The 20402-nt window shown below is 42.9% G+C and overlaps 1 protein-coding gene across 1 annotated transcript in view; it reads right to left on the bottom strand.

The window, feature by feature from the left end:
- LOC145394930 (putative polypeptide N-acetylgalactosaminyltransferase 9) overlaps positions 1-20402 on the bottom strand; it is a 329055-nt gene that overhangs the window by 114233 nt on the left and 194420 nt on the right. The window lies entirely within an intron of this gene.

Genomic DNA, 20402 nt, shown 5'->3' with positions numbered 1-20402 from the left:
TATTCTTAATACCTTCCACAATCCTTGTCTATCCACCCTGTCATATGCTTTCTCCAAATCCATGAAGGCTGCATACAACTTCTTTCCCTTCTCTAGAAACTTTTCCACTAAAGATTTAAGAATGAATATATGATCTACACAACCTCTTCCTTTCCTAAAACCTCCCTGTTGTTCTCCAACCAATTCCTCTGTTATTTCCCTAACTCTATCAATAGGTGTCCTACCACAAACTTTTCCTATTACACTAAGAAGACAAATGCCCCTATGATTACCACATACTTCTTTTTCCCCTTTTCCTTCGTACATCGGTTTTCCGATGTTTTTTATTCCCCAATAATTTTGTTTTTCAACTGAGTTTGATGATATTTTACTTAAATATTGTTTAGGTTGATTTATGAACTGGTTTTAGACAGATTAATGTGCTTTATTCATAAGTGGGGTGAACACTGTCATTTTGGAGTATGTTAACCAGGTCTGATTTTTTTCCAGATCTATTTTTGATGATTTTCAGATACTTTTTTGAGTTTAGGCGAGTATAAATTGCTTTTAGGCTTAGTTTTGCTTGTTTTAAAGCTATCTGAGGTTTAGGTCAACTAAAAATTTGCTTCTGGACTCATCTGGGTGGGTTCTGGACTTGGCTGGGGGGCTCAAAGTTCTCCGATGCATCCCTAACTTTGTATGTTATAACGTCTCCAGTTAACGATACCCCGGCTCAACAGTGGGTTTTCCCAAATGCATCCCATCATTATAATGAGGATGGCCTGTATTTAAAAAATTGTCAACAACTACTTATATTTTCAGTCCCTTCCGCATTCCTTGACCACCTACTGTCATATGCATTGTCCACATCCATGAAGGCAATATACAGTTTTTTTTCCCTTCTCTAAATACTTTTCTACTAACTTACAGGCAATCCTTTTCATATGATCATTTGGTATATATTCACTTGCATATATATTCAAGGTTTTAACATTTTTTACACTTTCCGAGTCCCATCTTCATCTCCACGATCCCAAACCACATCTCGTTCCACTGAACATTCCATATAAGCCCCCTGCACAAAGCTATGGTCATCTGTCTCTTTCAAAATGACTGCTAGCACAGCTGCTACCAGCTCAATCCTGTACACATGTCAACTCATTCTGGGTGCTCTGCCTCCCCTGCCTGCTGCCCCTTACATGTGCACTCTCACTTTTCTACTACTAGTATTACTTATATATTCTTTTTTTTTTTTTCTTTCCCCTTTTTCTTTTTTTTTTTTATTTATTGTTTTGTTTATAAAGGCTACAACATGTTTGAACGAGTCAGCCTTGGTCACCTAATGGCAGCTCTTCATGCTGCTTCAGCTCAGGCAGCATCCTTTAGTCCTCTATCCTTGAGGTCACACTCTATGACCTTGTCCCAGGTCTTTTTGGTTTGCCTCTTGCAACCCTATCTTTGACATTCACACCTATCACCTTTCACACCCATCTGTTATCTTCCATCTTCTTAATATGCCTAAACCACCTCAATCTAGCCCTCCTCATCACAACAAACATACATTTAAGTCTCAGCATTCCTCTCAACTTTACAATCTCAGTCCTAATCCCCCCAGGCCTCTCACTCAAGGAAGCACTACACAACCATCTAATCATTATCATTTAAGTATGCCTGAGCCTTCAAATACCCTCTTCATATACTACCCAGGTCTCATTACCCTACAGCATTACATTCCTAAGGCACACTGCATACAAAGACCCCTTAGCACAGAGGGAAAGCCTTCCCAGTGACAGGATAGGCAACAGCTCCCTGAACTTCTTCCAGTCACTCCTTACCCTGGTCACAGAGCTAGCTCTAGCATATAACATGTCCCCCAAATGGCAAAGCTCCTCCACACACTCAAGAAATTCTTCAGCAAGATCAATCCTCCTTTCTCACCTCTAAATCTCTACATGCTATCTCTGATGCACTGCACACACAAAATCAGCAGTATTTTACAGCCTACCTCTAATATCTCATATGCACCCACTTACCATAAACACTGCAAAAGATGAAGTTATTTCCCATGCCCTTGTAGCAAACTACACAAGGTCACACTCCCTTTACTTTGATAGCACTGTTACCAGCCCTAGATATCATCACTTCTGTTTTATTGGTATTTACTTTCAAACTCCAAACCCCATCTTTCTATATCCTAAATCCTCCCTCTGCCTTTCTCTCATTCTCTGCAATCAACACCAATTTATCAACATACAACATCTCCCATGGGAGTTCATTTCTGAAGTTATGTGAATGAGCTTCAGGCACCATGATAAACAATAAGGGGCTCAAAACTGACCCCTGATTCATGCCAACGATTGAGGAAAACTCGTCACTCAAATCTCTGCTCATCTTAACTGGGTCCAAGTACCCTTGTACGTTGCCATACCCACTTTAACTAGTCACCCCTCAACCCCATGCTTTCTCATTGCCCACTTCATCACTTTCCTAGGGACTGTTGAAAGCCTTCTCAAAAAAAAAAAAAAAAAAAAAAAAAAAAAAAAAAGACGAAGAAGAAGAAGAAGAGGCTTCCTCTTCTTCCCTATATATATATTTCTCCTCAAGCTGGTCCTTTTGCCTGGCATAAACCCAAACTGCATCTCATTAATATTCACTCTTTCCCTTTTTATACCTTCCGGAACTCACTCCATTACCTTCATTATCTGGTCCAAAAGTTTCATGTCCCTATAATTTCCTCTAACCAAGGCATCATCCTTCCCCTTATACACATTTACAATCATACTCCTGTCACATATGTATATTACTGATTCGATCAAATTAGTAATTAAACCCAGTGCTGTATTTCCTGAGTCTTTCAACATTTCAACTGCTGACACACACACCCCTGCTGCCTTCAGTAACTACATCCTGTTGATTGTCCTGCTTACAGTAGCAGCATCAACCAAAGGCCATGAGGCAAACACTGGATCTGCTGACTCTATACCTTCCCCGTTCCAGTCAAAATCCTCATTTGGCAACCGGTTATAATGCTCTCTCCACTATCTATCTATCTATAGCCCAACTCCCTAATCCCGCAAAGGGTGGCTGCAGACAAAACGCCTCCAAGTCGCTCTGTCACCCACCATTTGACTACCCTCCCCCCAACTCACCCCCTCCCTCCCTCATATACCTCTCTACTCCATCCCTCCTCCTCATCCTCAGTCTACCCCTCCCTCTCCCTCCCTCCACCTCACCTACATACACCATCTTAGTCAGTCTTTCATTCTCCATTCTCTTCACATGTCCAAACCACCTCAGTGTATTTCTCCTAATCTTCTCAACCACATCCACATCCACCCCACAACATTCCTTCACTTCTTCATTCGCCAACCTGTCCCTCCACATCACTCCACATGCTCCTCTCAAGTAACTCATTTCCACTGCTCTCACTCTTGACTTGTTCCCCTCTTGCAAGGTCCATGCCTCGCTTTCATACATCAGGGTAGGGATCACAATACTATCACGCAGTGACTTCTTAACTTCCATACTCACCTCCCTATTTCTCATCACTGCTTTCAGTGTACCAACAACCTTCCTTCCCTGCTGTACCCTTTCACGCACTTCATCCCCCAAAGTTCCATCCTTACTCATCACACTACCCAAGTACTTGAATGCACTCACATTCTCCAAATCCTCACCATCCAACCTCACTGCACACTCTGTGACTTCATTCCTCTCAAACACCATAACTTTACTTTTGTTTACATTAACTTTCAGATTCCTCCTCCTACACACTGTCCCAAATTCATTCACCAAACCTTGCAACTCCCATTAATCTTCACTCAACAATACTGTATCATCAGCAAACAGCAACACCGGAAGCTTCCAAATCTAACCCTCATTCATTAGAGCCACCCCCACATCCACTGCCCTACCCTGCACCTCCTTTACAACCCCATCCATGTATATATTAAACAGCCATGGAGACATCACACAACCCTGTTTCAGTCCCACACTGAGATCAAAGAACTCACTCAGCTCTCTCCACGCCTCATTAATATCCTCCCTGTCCACCACTACCTTTCCTTTATCATTCTTCACACACTGCTCACCAAAGACATCCTCGATTTCTCTCCATCTGTTTTGCCACCTTAAATACCACAATATTCCTTTCGGCACTATTAAGGCTATCCAGTAAAAAGTCTTTGACAGTAAAAAGTCTTTGAAACTCAGATTTTGTCCTGTATACCTCCTTTCTGGCCCTGTGCTTGGCAACCAATTATTCCTCTCTACTACTATCACTTATCCTTTCCTGGAAAAGACTTCTTTTCTCCTCACTGTGGCTTCTAACACCCTCATCCCACCACCATGTTACCCTATGTTTTGGTAGGCCCCTTGTCCATCCACACACAATCAGTAACTCTCAAGAGACTGTTCTTTAGAACTCTATACTACTCATTTACACTTCTGTCTACTGCTCCCCATTCAGCCAATACTCTAACTACCTCATTCTATCTATCTATCTATTGCCAGACGCCATAATCCCGTAAGGGGTGGCCATTTAACTTTGAGTTATTTGTTTTACGGGGAGGAGCACTAACCCTCCACCAACCCACTTGTTGACACGTAGGGAGCACGTATGGTTTGGTTATATGGTTACCACCCAGCATTGTACATGGTTTCTAGGTTTACAGGAAACCATTTGGCTTGTCACTCAATGTAAAGTCACCTGTAAAGGAAAGAAAAGCAATAAGAAGTGACAGGAAAGATGGGAGAAATAGGAAGAGAGGAGGGCAGGCACAGAAAAAGAATGATACAGGCTAAGGAAGAAGTAGGCAGCACTACATCAAGAGAGTGGATGATGGTCGCCACCACCTCCTACCTCATTAATATATACAAAGCATCCCTTACTGCTTGGGCTTTAAACTTCCATATTTTCTTCCTGAATGCACAGGTCCTTTTCTTCACTATATGTTCCTTTAATACCATGCCGCATATCAGTAATTTGTAATGCTGCACACACACTTTTCACTGCCTATAGCTTTAACATCCTTCATCAACCTCCTATCAGCCCTCCTAAACCAGAAGAGAGTCAGTCTGGCTACTACTGATCCTGGACTCATATGAAATCAGCTAACACTCTCCATTCCTAAAATCCATGGTGTACACAATAACATTCATTCCTTTCCCAAATACCAGCATCCTTTCCGCTTCCACATTCCTCATACCATACACACATCCCCATGCACCCCTCCATATCCTTGAGCTGCTGCACCCACATGACCATTCAAATCCCCATCCAAATCTACAATTTCATCATCCCCATACCACCAACCACATGTACCAAATCATCCAGTCCCCCAACTCCTACCAATCCAACCCATCCTAAACCACTTCAACCCTTACCTCCATCACAACCTCCTCCTACCCCTTCCCCCCCACCCACACCACATCCCCCGTGCTGCAGCAGCCAACACACATCGCACACACGACATAAACATCCTTCAGTTAAACATAGATGACAAACACCAAAAAACAAGAACTCACACAATTCATTAAACAACAGAACATACACATTACCATCTTACAAGAAAAAACTACACAAAGCACAGAAAACACCGACTTTTCATAACTTCACCACCATTCGACAAGACCGGGCCGACGGCAGTGGCGGTGGACTCATCACCCTGGTACACAAATCCATCAACTTTGCAGATACCAATGCACAAACAAAGTCACTTCTCCCCCCACATGACATCACAACAGAAATTTAATCTGTTAAAATACGCACTGGTAACAAATCACACATAACAATCGCTAACACATACATTCCCCCCTAATTGTCCCCCACAGTACCACACAATTACTCTCCACAGTTACACAACATCACTAACATACCCAACATCATCCTGGGTGGTGATTTTAATGCCAAGTTGTCAGCCTGGCATGTCAACAACCCTGACACAGACAGAGGGCTGGTACTACAATCCCAGACAGATCATCTTTTCATACTGAACAATCTAGGCCAACATACCCATATCCCACACCAAGCCCTCTTCCTCCCATCATCTCCAGACATCACCTTCTGCTCCCCAAACCTTGCCCCCACTACATCATGGAGAGAGGTCAAAACCCTAGGTTCTGATCACCTCCCAATCATCATCACTACCAAAACCAGAATCACCCCAGCTGGCCACAAACACACACACTAATTATAAGAGAGCCAACTGGGAGGCCTTTGTAACTGAAACAGAACAACATTTCGAAACACTAAACAGTACACCCATCACAAATATCAACAACGCTGTTCACGCTTTCAATACAATTATACAAAACGCGGACAAAAGACACATCCCTAGAGGCAAAAGAAAGAGAGACAACCCCAACTTCACACCAGAAATCCAAGGCCTCATTAGACAACAGGACACACTGTGACACTCCCCAACACCCCATACACAAGACACCGTACAAAAATACAAGAACTCAACACTCAAATAAGCAATAAAATATCAGAACAGCAAACACTAACTGGAAAAATTACCTCCAAACACTTGACCACAAAACAAACATTAGCAAACTCTCGTTTCGTTTTCGTTTCGTTTTTAAAGGCTCCAACATGCTTGCATGTGTCGGCCTTGGTCACCTAATGGCGGCTCTCCACGCTGCACGATCCATTGCAGCCTCCCTGTTCAGTCCCTTAACCCTAAGGTCACACTTAATGACCTCGTCCCATGTCTTTCTCGGTCTACCCCTCATAACCCCACCCCCAATATTAACACTTCTCACCTTCCTCACCCAATTATCATCCCCCATCCTCTCCACATGTCCAAACCACCTCAATCTACCTCTCCTCATCACAACACCAATACACTCCAGTCCCATCCTACCTCTCAACTCTTCCATTGTAAACCCAGCCCCTCCAGGCCTTGGACCCAGGGACGCACTGCACATCCACCTAATCATTGTCATTTCTGTACGTCTGAGCCGGCGAATGTCTTCCTCCTTCACTGCCCAGGTCTCACTGCCATACAGCATTACACTCCTAACACATGCTGCATACAAACACCCCTTAGCACGTAGGGAGAGCCCTCTCAATGTCAGGAGAGGCAAGAGCTCCCTGAACTTCTTCCAACCACTTCTCACCCTAGCCACAGAGCTAGCTCTAGCCCCACCTCCAGCACACAACATGTCTCCCAAATAACAAAACTCTTCCACACACTCAAGAGATTCACCAGCAAGTTCAATCCTTTCACGTCTGACGATCTCCACCTGCTCACCCTGACACGCCGTACACATAAAATCACCATTATCTCGCAGTCTACCTCTGATACCACTACATCTCTTATGCACCCATTTATCACACACACTGCACAAGATGGAATTACTTCCCACGCCCTTGTGGCAAACTGCACATGGCCACTCTCCCTTGTCTTTGACAGTACCGCCACCAACCCTAGATATCATCACTTTTGTTTTATCTGCATTTACCCTTAAACCCTTTTGCCCCATACCATCTCTCCACTTCCTAAACCTTTCCTCCGCCTCCCTTTCATTCTCTGCAATCAACACCAAATCATCAGCATACAACAACTCCCACGGGAGTCCGTTTCTAAAGTCACGTGAAAGGGCTTCAAGTACCATGATAAACAACAAGGGACTCAAGACTGACCCCTGATGCACACCAACATTCACGGAAAACTCATCACTCAAATCTCCATTCACTCTCACCTGGGTGTGAGCACCCACATACATGGCCATAACCACCCTAACCAGCCACTCCTCCAAGCCAAGCTTTCTCATTGCCCACTTCACCACCTCTCTAGGGACTGTCAAAGGCCTTTTCCAAATCAACAAAAACAAAATAAAGATCCCTTCTCCTACCAATATATTTTTCCTGAAGCTGTCGAACAATGAATATGGCATCAGTGGTCCCCCTACCTGGCATAAACCCAAACTGCACCTCATCAATATTCACTCTTTCTCTAATCATACCTTCTAAAACTCTCCCCATTACCTTCATTATCTGATCTAAAAGCTTTATACCTCTATAATTTCCTCTTTCCAGGGCATCACCCTTCCCTTTATACACATTTACAATTACACTCTTCAGCCAATCATCTGGGACAACACACTCATAAATAATCCTGTTTATCAGGTCAGTGACTAAACTCACCCCTATATTGCCTGAGGCCTTCAACATTTCAGCAATCAACCCAGACACACCTGCTGCCTTCCCCACCCTCATCCTACCTATTGCCTCACTCACAGTAGCAGTATCAATCAAAGGCCAAGGGCCAGACACTGGATCTGCTGGCTCCCAACCTTCCCTGTCCCAGTCAAACTCCTCATTCAACAACCGGTTATAATGCTCTCTCCATGCATCTTTAATATCCTCACTGTTCACCACTACCCTTCCTTCATCATTCTTCACACACTGCTCACCTATGATATCCCGATTATCCCTCTTCACCTGACCTGCCACCCTAAATATATTTTTCCTTTCCCCATGATTTAGGTTATCAAGTAATTGTCTCTGTGACTCAGACTTTGCCCTGTATACCTCTCTCCTAGCCCTACGCTTGGCAGCCAAATATTCCTCTTTGCTACCATCCTTCTTCCATTCCCGGAAAAGCCTTCTTTTCTCCTTAATTGCAGCTTCTACACCCTCATCCCACCACCAAGTTACCTTATTCTTGGTGGTCCTCTTGTCCAGCTGCATGTTACATCAGTAACTCTCAAGAAATTGTTCTTGAGGGCTCTGTACTGTTCATTAACGCCTCTGTCTACAGCTCCCTGTTCAGCCACCACTCTCCTCAACTCGCTATAGAAGGCATCCCTTACTACTTGGTTTTTCAGCTTCCATATTTTCCTCCTAGGTACATAAGTCCTCTTTTTCATCACTTGTTCTTTAAGCACCATATCACAAATCAACAGTTTGTGCTGCTGCACACACTCCTCACTTCCTATAACTTTAACATCCCTCACTAACCTCCTATCGGCCCTCCTAACCAGAAAATAATCTATCTGACTGCTATTTCCTCCAGACTCATACGTAATTAACCTACTGTCTCTTTTCCTAAAATATGTGTTGCACACAATCATGTACGTTGCCTCCCCAAACTCGAGTATCCTTTCCCCTTCTGCATTCCTTAGACCATATGCACATCCCCCATGTACTCCTTCATAACCTTGTGCTGCTTCACCTACATGGCCATTTAAGTCCCCTCCCAAAATCACTATCTCATCATCTCGCATACCACCCACTACACGTATTAAATCATCCCAAAATCTATCTTTCTCCGATTCATCCAATCCTGCCTGTGGAGCATATGCCGATATAATCACAGCTATCTTTCTTCCCAACAGAATTTTCACTACCAATATCCTATCGCTTACTCTCAAAACATTCATAACATATTCCACCCATTTCTTCGCAACCATCACACCAACACCTCCATATCCGTCTGTCCCCCCCTGCCAAAACAACTTATAGCAACAGTCCTTCCCAACAATCTTTCTGGCTGATCCACCCCTGTACCGGACTTCCTGCAAACACGCCACATCCACCCACCTCCTACTGAATGCCTCAACGACTTCCCCTGCTCTTCCCCTCAAACTTCCCACATTCCATGAACCCACCCTCATCCCCATGGGTGATTTACTGTCCTCAGGCTTGCTTTGAAACCTTTTTTGTTTTGTCATCTTCAGTATTAATAAATGGGGACAGACACAGCACAGGTCCCACTCACTGCACAATCCCAGGTCCAGGCAATGGATCTGGGACCCCTAGCCCACCAGCTTACCAGTGGCTGTGGTAGTGGCCTCGGGGCACCCTGCCAGGACAGCTGCAGGGACACCCTCCAAGCGCGTCTTGGCACTGCAACTATCCCGCCATTATACACCCACTGATAGGGCAGCCTCCTGGGGCGCTACTCCCAGGTTCGGGCCCCTCTCTATTGGGCGGAAGCGGCAGCCTGGGAACCGCAATGCCCTGTACCCTCTAGCACAGGCTCGAGCCCCATCTCGCCCTGGACCCATGATCTATGCCGGTGGAACCCCCGCCACGCCTCCCCCCAGAAGTCCGCCACTATGTAGCGGGGGCAAAGTTTTCTGGCCGCATGCCCTTGCTGGCGCCAACCCCTGTAACGTAGTGGGATACGTTGTGTGAAATGTAAAGTGCATGTGGTGTAGTGCATAGATAATTAGAGGAAATGTTTGGGAGAGTATGCTGGTCTAGTCTCCATGTTACTGTCACACTGAAAAGGTCAGCAAAGGGGGATGGTTAGATAGGTAGTGAAACAGGAGCTCCAGCTCTCCCTATCACCAGCATTCCCATTCCCCTCGGGAGTACTACCCTGTTTGGCCCGTGCTACGGCCTCCTCCTACCTAACAAAACACTAAACAGCATCACACTTTCCAACGGCAACACTACACAATCACATGCTGCCATCACAACAACAGACACCATACCCTCAAACAAACAAGAAGCAAACACTCTCATCAATCACTTTTCACAAGTCAGCCATCTAAACCCCCATCCCAAAGACCGACATACCATCCGACGTAAAAGACAGTTCCCCACAGACCCAGACTACGCACCTTTCACTTACAACCAGATGAAGTACATCATTAACAACCTGAAGCGCTCATCTGCCTGTGGACCAGACAACATAAGCAACATTCACCTTAAACACCCAGTACCACAAGGCATACAAGCACTCACCAACATATGAAACTACAGCTACACACACAACATAATACGCAACATCTGGAAGGATGGCAATATCATCACTATCCCTAAACCCAACAAAGACCCCACGTTACCCTCCTCACATCGTCCCATCACACTCCTCTGCATCCCCTCTAAAGTCACTGAACGACTGGTACTACACCTAGTCACACCTCGCATTCCCCTAGCCCAGTCACAACATGGCTTTAGGCCACTACACTCCACAAACACCCTTCTTACAGACCTTACACAGAGAGTTTTCGATGGCATGAATTCAACTAGGCCATCACACAGAACACTCCTATCACACTAGACATTAGCAAAGCTTTTGATGCCATCCCCCGCCACAACCTCACAAACAAAATACTCAACACAAACATGCACAATAACACAAAAAGATGGGTGGCAAACTACCTAGCAGGCAGATGTGCACAAGTAACATTTGCCGGTTAGTCTTCTAACATCAGAAAGTTCACAAACGACGTCCCCGAAGGATCTGTTTTGTCCCCTACACAATTTAACCTATACATGCACAACATACCCACACCCCACACACCACAGATACACATAGCTATGCAGATGATATAACACTTACATGGATGCACCAAAATGGAAACACAGCTGCACACATCCTCCAACTTACCTCCACACACTACACGAATGGTTCACTACAAAACAGGCTCAAAATAGCCCCAGCCAAATCTACAGTGACCCTTCTCACAAACTGGACAGCAGAACACAGTCACATCCTACACCTCACCATAAACAACACTCCTCTACCACACACACACACACACAAAATCCTTGGTGTAACATACAATACATCAATGTCATTTAAACAACTCATCACAAACATTAAAAATAAAATAACACTAAGACTCAATGCTTTGAGGTCACTTGCCCATACAACACTTGGACACAACAAAGAAACCACCACCACAGTATACAAACAATACATACGTTCAGTGATGAAATATGCAAGCCCTGCCTGGGCTTCTAACCTCACCAAAACACACTACAACACTCTACAGACCATACAGAACAAGGCCCTAAAAATAATCACAGGCTGCACAGCTACTACACCCACAGACCACCTACATCAGGAAACCAAAGTCCTCAAAGTCAAGGATCACCTAGACATGAGAGGCACCCAGTTTCTTGCTGCAGCCTCCACAAACCCACAACATCCACTATATTACATGGCAGCACATCCACCCACACCAAGGAACATCAAAACAACACCCAGCACATGATACCACACACAAATACTGTCATCTCTCCCCTCTCGCCCACCTCAGACCTGCTTCCAAAAGCATATCCACACTCAGATCACTCGCCGCTCCATTCAGTCACTTAAAGACAACACAGCTGCATGCACGGCCTCCTGACATCCACCCTTCTGAATACTATCGCCCTCCTGAGGACAAGGTCCACCTGGCCAGGCTAAGATGTGGACACCATCCAGCCCTCTTAAGCTACCAGAAGAGGCTGGATGACTCCGTCACTGATGTCTGTCCAGGATGCAACACAGCACCCCATACTATTAGGCACATTATGGAAGAATGCATTGCACACAATCACCTACGCCAACAACACAACATACACTCTTTGAGAGCTCTGTGGGAAAGCCCGGTCTCGGCCATGGCCTTCCTAAGGGACTCGGAGCTGTTCGGCCAGACTGCCTGGGGAACAACTACTACTACTACCAAATCATCTCAGAATTTGTCCCATTCTTCCTCATCCAAGACAGCCTGTTGAGCATATACCTACAAGGGAGTCGACTGTTGCACCAGACAATCAGGGGGGTACTCTCAAGAAGGATGGGAAAGCTGGTGAGGGGGGTAGGTGGAGCTTCTGCTTCCTGAGCCTTCAAAGCCTGGCCTGATCATCTCCCTTTACCCACTTTTTTGTATTACTGACATGGAGAATTGGCCACTAAACTCCCCCCCAAACCCTTCTCTGATTGCCTTATGTACTACACTACATGCACTTTACATACCACACACCATACACAGTGGTCGGTGCTAGCAAGGGCATATGACCAGAGAACTTTGCCGCCGCCACCTGGTGGCGACTGTGAGGGGAGGCATGATGTGGGCTCTGTAGGTGTGGTTTTGGAAGTGGAATGGGATGGGACTCAGATCTGTACTGAGTGCACGGGGCACTGAGGTTCCCAGGCTGCCACTTCTGCTCAATACAGAGGGGCCCGAGCCAGGGAGTAATGCCCCAGGAGGTTGCCCTATCGCTTATCTTATAACAGTCAGATGGTTACAATGCCAAGCAAGCTTGGAGGGTGTCCCTGTAGCTGTCTTGGCAGGGTGTTCCGAGGCCACAGCTGCAGCCATTGACTTTGGCTGGTGGGCTATGGGTCTCTGATTCACTGCCTGGACTTGGGGTTGTGTGCAGGGGGGCCTGTGGTTTGTTTCCTCCATTAACGACTAACATGATTGAAACTTTTTTTTTTTTCCATTTTTATTTGATTTTTTTATTCAAAAGTATCTTTCCTGGGGTGGGAAAGTAATATCTGTATTGCTGCGGTCATCCATCTCCTTCAAACTGGCTGCTGACACAGCCACTATCCTGCTCTGTCACTTAGTAATGATCACTCTGCCTCTCCTGCCTGCTGTCCCTCACCTTCCTACTCTTGTATATATACAATTATGCATTGTTCTTACATATCTTTTTATGCATTTTTATATACATACATGTGTGATATTTTCTCACAAAAGTATCTTTACAAGGATGGAGAAGTGATTTCTGTACCGCCTGTTGTCTCTTTCAAAATGGCTGCTGATGTGCCTGCTACTCTTCTCTGTCCCACTAATGAGCCACTTCGTAACCCCTGCCCTGCCTCCCCTGCTCATTTTCTTTGTCTTCTATCACTCACTTATTCTTCACTTTAATATTCAGCTTCTCTTTTTATGCATTTTAAAACACATACATGTGATTCTTTCTTTCCCTCATAAGAGTATCTTTACAGGGACAGGAAAGTAATAACTATATTCAGGCCAAGGGGCTGGCAGAGTTCTGAAATATGCATCTTCAATGAACACATTATAATAGTCCATTACCTGCTCTAACATTATATGGACAAGAAAGTAATATCAATACTTAGGTCCTCGGGCCGACAGAGCTGTTAAATGAACCTCCGGTGAAGACGTTATAATAGTTCATTACTTGCTCAATCATTATTCAATCGGTTTTCCTACAACAAAGCTTGACTGTATAATCAGCGTTCTCAGTAAACATCCTAGAATGAATATCTGGACTACAACCAACCTTCCCTTACTAAAATCCCCTTGTTCTTTTCACTATAATTCCTCAACTTTCTGCTTAACTCTGAAAAGTATCAAACTACAGCTACAGCAAATTGACTTAGGACCTCCCCCCACAAGGTACTGAAAAACACAGAAATCATAGTATATCACAATGTTTGTTCATGAAATCATATTTCCCTTGTTTATCAAAACCAGTTGGATGCATTTTGGCATGGAATCACTTAGGTCTCTGAAGTAATCTAAGGGCATTTCTTTGCACCAAACATTTGTCAATTCAGTCTTGAGGTTGTCCAGATTGGGTGTCTTCTTCTCTGCCATGATTTTCTTCATCTTTGCCCAGAAGTTTTCTATCGGATTTAGATCCGGACTGCTTCCAGGCCAGTCGAGGACCTCAATCCGATTATCCTGAAGCCATTTTGTCACCTTCCTTGACTTGTGACATGGAGCTGAATCGTGCTTGAAAACGTTGCACCCATGAATAGTGAAAAGTTTAACAAATGATCTGCCAAAACTTGAATGTACTGGCCACCATTCATCATCAAGTACTTAGGAAGAAAGTAGAGGCCTCCCCTTCCCATTTCACCTGAGAAACACCCCCATACCATTACTGATTGTGGGTGCTTAACAGTCGGCACCACATAAGTAGGGTCATATCAACTATGGGAGGCAGGGCGACGAACCTTGGCAAAACGCACCTGGAACACTTGAAATATGCTTTCATTAGAAAACATAACTTTTCTCCACTCATCTGATGTCCAGTGTGCATACTTCTTGGCGAACTGAATGCGCTGCATCTTCATGCGGTCAGTGAGAAGTGGTTTCTTGGCTGTGGTGCGGCTTGGCAAACCCAGCTCCTTCTACAAGCAGTGTTGGATAGTTCGAACTGAGACGTCTTGTAACAGCTGGGGATGTATTCTCTTCAGTTCTGCTGTTGTCAGTCGAGCCTCTTCAGAAGCGTATCTGTATCTCTGGAAGTTGTCCTCTTCTTTCCACAGCCATGCTTGTGCTCTGGTACAACATCAGGTGGCAGGCTGCGCACTGCAGCAAGAATCTTCATGACTGTCGACTTTGCGTGTCCAGTACATTAACAAATCGTGTTGACAGGGACATTATCCTCCCTCCATGCAATGATACGGACCCTCTCATCTTTTGAGTGGTACTTCCCAGGCATGACAACTCGACTCTAGGAAAATAACAGGGCAAATAGTAATGCACATGAAAAAAGAGGGAGGTGCAAACCCGGAGTGATGGGAACATATACTCCCATTCTCGCTTCTGGGCAAGCACTGACGTGCTGAGTGTTTCACCACCTCCTGCCAACACCAGAGGAGTTGCCAGTTAATTCTTGCCTTAAAAATTCACTTGGTAGAGGTGGAAGCACAAAGACAGACAACTCTGCCATAGCAATTCTGTGTGTAGGGCCCAAGTCAATTTGCAGTGGGTGTATATATCTTTCCAATTACTTTCCAATTACCCTGAGAATCTACATAACTCTATAATTGCCACATATTTCTCTTTCACCTTTCCTCTTATACAAGGGAACTGCTATTGCCAACTTCCAGTCCTATGGAACTAAATCTTCTTCCCAGGGAAATCAGCACATCTTCAATATCCATTTGGCCACTATCTCTCCCCCATATATCAGCTCTTTGCAACACATTTTATTAGTTCCTGGTGCTTTCTCAGTTTAAAATTAGTGCCTAAAACACTTTCATCCTACTGATTCCTTCTTTTCTTCTCACCTCTCTTCTTCCCTGAACCATTCTGCTACCACTAGACTTTCAATAGTTTCCTTCTTTATATTCACCAACTTCTTAAAAATGTTCCCTACATCTGATCACTTTCTCTCTATTCCCCACAAGTAATCTACTGAGTCACCCTTCTATTACTTCCCTTATCACCCTGTCCTACTTTACTGGCCATCTTCCAAACAGTTTCTTACACCCCTCCATTTTAGACCTGAAGCCTCTCCCAAACTCCTCATCCACTCTTTTCTCATTCTCTCTTACTTGTATCTTCACCTCTTTCCTCTTCTCAATATACAGCTCTCTTTTCTATCTCTTCACATCCTCCATTCCTCTATTTTGCAAAAAGTCACTACAGTATATGCTTCCTCTTCCATAAGTTGCTTCACTTCTTAATTTTTCTCGTTGTAGCCATTCATATTTAAATACAATACCCTTTACGCTATCACTGCTGTGAATCCAACATATGTTCATAGAACATTCAGAATGCCCTTGGCAATCATCCCTGAAGTTAGTATGTCAACTCCCAAGTTAATACACTATCCAAATGTCAACATCAACTCTGAATTTGTCCAACACAAATTAGCTACCTTTCTGTCTGTATCAACTACAAAAACAAACCTTTCATCCACACATGTACTAGGTGTGGTAAGTCAGAGTATATGAATAGCTCCAGTGAGGAACAAAACTTCAGTTCGTTCCAGTACAGAAAGAAATAGACAAACGACAAATGTGTACAGTATTAAGTTTTCTAAAGAGCTTAACCAGAAATATAAACAATGGAAGCTAATAAAAAACCTATATGAAAGTTCTTAAAGAATGAAGTTGCATTAAACACAACTGATCTGAAGGAAGAGAAAACAATGATATGTTTGCATCTACATTACCCAAAACCTCAGCAAACACAGATCTCTTTCTCTTCACATTTATAAATCGTGATAAAAACACTACAGCCTAAACATTTACTGTAGTCACCAAGATGTGTAAATGCCAAACATCCTCATACAAATAACAAAATGTAAGTGGTAAGTGATGACAGTATGCAAGAAAAGTGATGAGTGTTGCAAAGCCACAACTCACAGCCAAACAACCCAACACAGAGTGCCAACCAACACATGCCAGAAAATACTTTATATCATGGTCAACCTCTACATCTCTCAAATTTAAAAGGATTTATAAAGAGGCATATATTATCTGATGATCTTATGAATTCTGGCTACTTGATCTGACATTTTGGAAATGAGAGTTTCTAACAAAAATCATGAATTACTTGGATAATTTGAAATATATACAATACTTTGATAGACGCTGCATAGTTGTTTATCATTTTGAACATGGGTTTACCTCTTCAAAACTAAAGAGAATGAGCTCCAGAGAGTATTTCAGCCTACTCATCAGACTTTTACCACCACTTAATCAAAAACAATACTGTTCAAGGGAACTAATTTAAACTGTGCACAAAAGTACTGTACTGTATTAGCTAGCAACACAAGATCTACAAAAAGTCAGGATCTGGACATGAAAGTCAGTGAGTAGCCTCTTTGTTTACAAACTGGTCACTTATATTTGTGAGTAACTTTCCTTTTGTTCCCTGTTAAATTCTGGACATAATTTTTGGAAAGATCATGAGTGCTTAAAAGTGCAGGCTACAGACCTATGATGTTTAACAAAATTCACAAAATAAGTCACTCCGTATTCAAAGTGAATAATGTACTGCACTAAGGGTGGTAATTTCATGAATGATTTAAACTTTTCTGAGATGAAACAAATTCCACCACAATGTTACAAACTCAAAGAGTAGTTATTAAGGTTATTAATACTTCAGTATAAATGATAACAGGGATTTTCTGATTAAAGATTCACTTCATAACATGGATATTTAAAAAAATGTTTACTAATAAGTAAAATGCAAAATACATGACCCAGAGGAGCTACTAACAGTCATACAACTCCCCAAATGCTCCAGTCCTTATTTCGACAGAATTAAATATGCTATTACATCTTGAGATATACTGTATTAAAGTAAACTTTTTCATTACAATTTTTCCCTTGCAAAGCACCCATCATCCACTCACTCAATGTAGTGCTGCCTACTTCTCCCTGCACCTTTATCATTCTAATTATTTGTCTGCCCTTACCTCCATCCTGTCACATTTTAGTACTCTTCTTTTGCCTACTTCTTTCTGCACCCATATCATTCTATTTCTCTGTCTATCCTTACCTCCATCCTGTCACTTTTTAGTACTCTTCTTTCCACTTCAGGTGGCTCTAGACTGAGTGAGAAGCTTAATGGTTTCCCATAACCCAGTAAACCATTTACAATGCTGCATAGTAACCATATTTCCAAAAAACTGGGTGGAAAGGCACCTACTATGGTGCCCCCATTAACTTGGTGAATAGATGCAATGCGACACCCATCCAGAAACTGAACCTCCACACTTTTCCCTGTACCTCGCTGTTGCGCAGTGTTAAAGACCACCATGGAACATTGGTTCACTGAACAAACTGGCTCTGTAGGGATGGCCTGCTTGCCTGCAGTTGATAGGTCTAGGCTGATCAACAATAACAACTCTGTCAGACAGACTGGGGTTGATCAACAACAACCATGCAAAGCATATTGAAGAGTAGATATTGACCAATAATATTATTTCTTTGAAAATAAAACCATTCATATATGACAGAAGAAAATAGTGATTTTGTTAACATTTATATTTCAGCCGTGTGTGTAAAGCACACAACCACATTCATACACATACACACGCCATTCACGCCTGCATATTCAAACAAGTGCAAGAGAATTTTCCGTGTAAAGAAAATCTGTTCAAACAACAAAACTAGTGCAAAATATGCAGTGTGCAGATGGTGCTGGAAACCTGACAACTCCGGTGGTATTCTTTATCAGTGAGGACAGTTGAAATATTGTACTGTCATACCATAAAACAATGTACACAATACATACAAACTTATCTATACACCTGGTAGTCTTTACCATGATAATAACGGAAAACTAAACTATGATTATGAATAAAAATCCATCTCTCTAATCATCAGTGAGTGTAGAATATGACACTCGCCTTTCACTAACGGTCACTAGTTTAATGTGCAGAGTTTGAATCATATACTGTGCAATAATAAAAGGATTTTTCTTGTCATACGTTGACTGCTACTTAACTCTTGTTGCTATGGATAAACTTTAAGTACAGTACTGCATTTTGTCTACCCTAGCATCGTATGATTTTGTTCATCTGAGAATCAAGGAGTTGAGGATATGGAGACACTTTGGTAGCTTATTTACAAAAACCTTGTAGGATTTTTCTTAGTTGTTGGAATTCTTAGCAGTGAGAGAGTTAAATTAACCTGGAGGAGGAATTCTACCTCTGCATTATTCCTAGCATGACTTTAAAGACAAAAAGGGGTGGTAATGAGGACTACAGATTCCTCTGTACTTCACAAAAGCAAAGTGATATGACAACCTCACCATCAGCATTTCAGCAGCAAACAACCTTGTACCTCTTATACTACATGAGACTGAACCTGAGGGCTTCCCTTCTCCTCAATTCACATCTCAAAAAGCCTTAAGGGTTTTGTTTCAAATCTCCTAACCTCATGTGAACCTGGTGTGCTGGGTTTAGATGATTATGTTTAATAATCAGTGACATATTCTTCATCCCTGTGCTGAGCAGATATTATCATATGCAGTAGCATAAGACAATGTGAAGTCTGCCAAGAATTATATCAAAACACTTAAAAATATATACAAGGTAATACTGTACACTCTACAGGGAATGTCGTGTACAGGCGCCATTATTATGAAATCAGCAAAAATAATATAAAACCAATTGACAGAAGAACACTATGATGAAGTTAAGAAGTCACTGCATGACCTGTAGGCCTATTTGTAATATGAATTACCTGTACTGTACTTTTGCACCTCACAAAATATATGGCATATAATGCAGAAATACTGTAATTATATGTGGCACTCACATTTTTCTTGTGCAGTAAATTAAGCTCAAAGGTTATACAGTACGTGTACATGGGAGGTCACATCACACTGTACAAGAGGAATACAAGGAAGTGTGGGATCTTTACGAATGCCATTTCAATATGCTTTACCAACCCTTTAAAAATTATATACTGTAGCAGCAGCACAGTAGTTACTTTGTTCAATAATGTTAAGCAACAGAATTATAATTTTTCTGGTTTGCACAATGCATAACACCACACATGAAAAAAAATATTAAAGCTTGTAATTAAATTATCAAGAAAGATCAAGTCACAGAGTACACAAGCAAAAACCTGTGGGATACTTTATATCAGACTGAAAGCAATAATATCACAGAATGTACAGTGAGGTTGGATGGTGAGGATATGGAGAATGTGAGTGCATTCAAGTACTTGGGTAGTGTGATGAGTAAGGATGGAACTTTGGGGGATGAAGTGCTGAAAGGGTACAGCAGGGAAGGAAGGTTGTTGGTACACTGAAAGCAATGATGAGAAATAGGGAGGTGAGTATGGAAGTTAAGAAGTCACTGCATGATAGTATTGTGATCCCTACCCTGACATATGGAAGCGAGGCGTGGACCTTGCAAGAGGGGAACAAGTCAAGAGTGAGAGCAGTGGAAATGAATTACTTGAGAGGAGCATATGGAGTGACATGGAGGGACAGGTTGACGAATGATGAAGTGAAGG

The sequence above is a fragment of the Coenobita brevimanus genome, chromosome 29 (genome assembly GCF_032717465.1).
Source record: "Coenobita brevimanus isolate Jiangsu-jjx chromosome 29, ASM3271746v2, whole genome shotgun sequence".
Classification (NCBI taxonomy): domain Eukaryota; kingdom Metazoa; phylum Arthropoda; class Malacostraca; order Decapoda; family Coenobitidae; genus Coenobita; species Coenobita brevimanus.
This window is presented reverse-complemented; position numbering and strand designations above follow the sequence as displayed.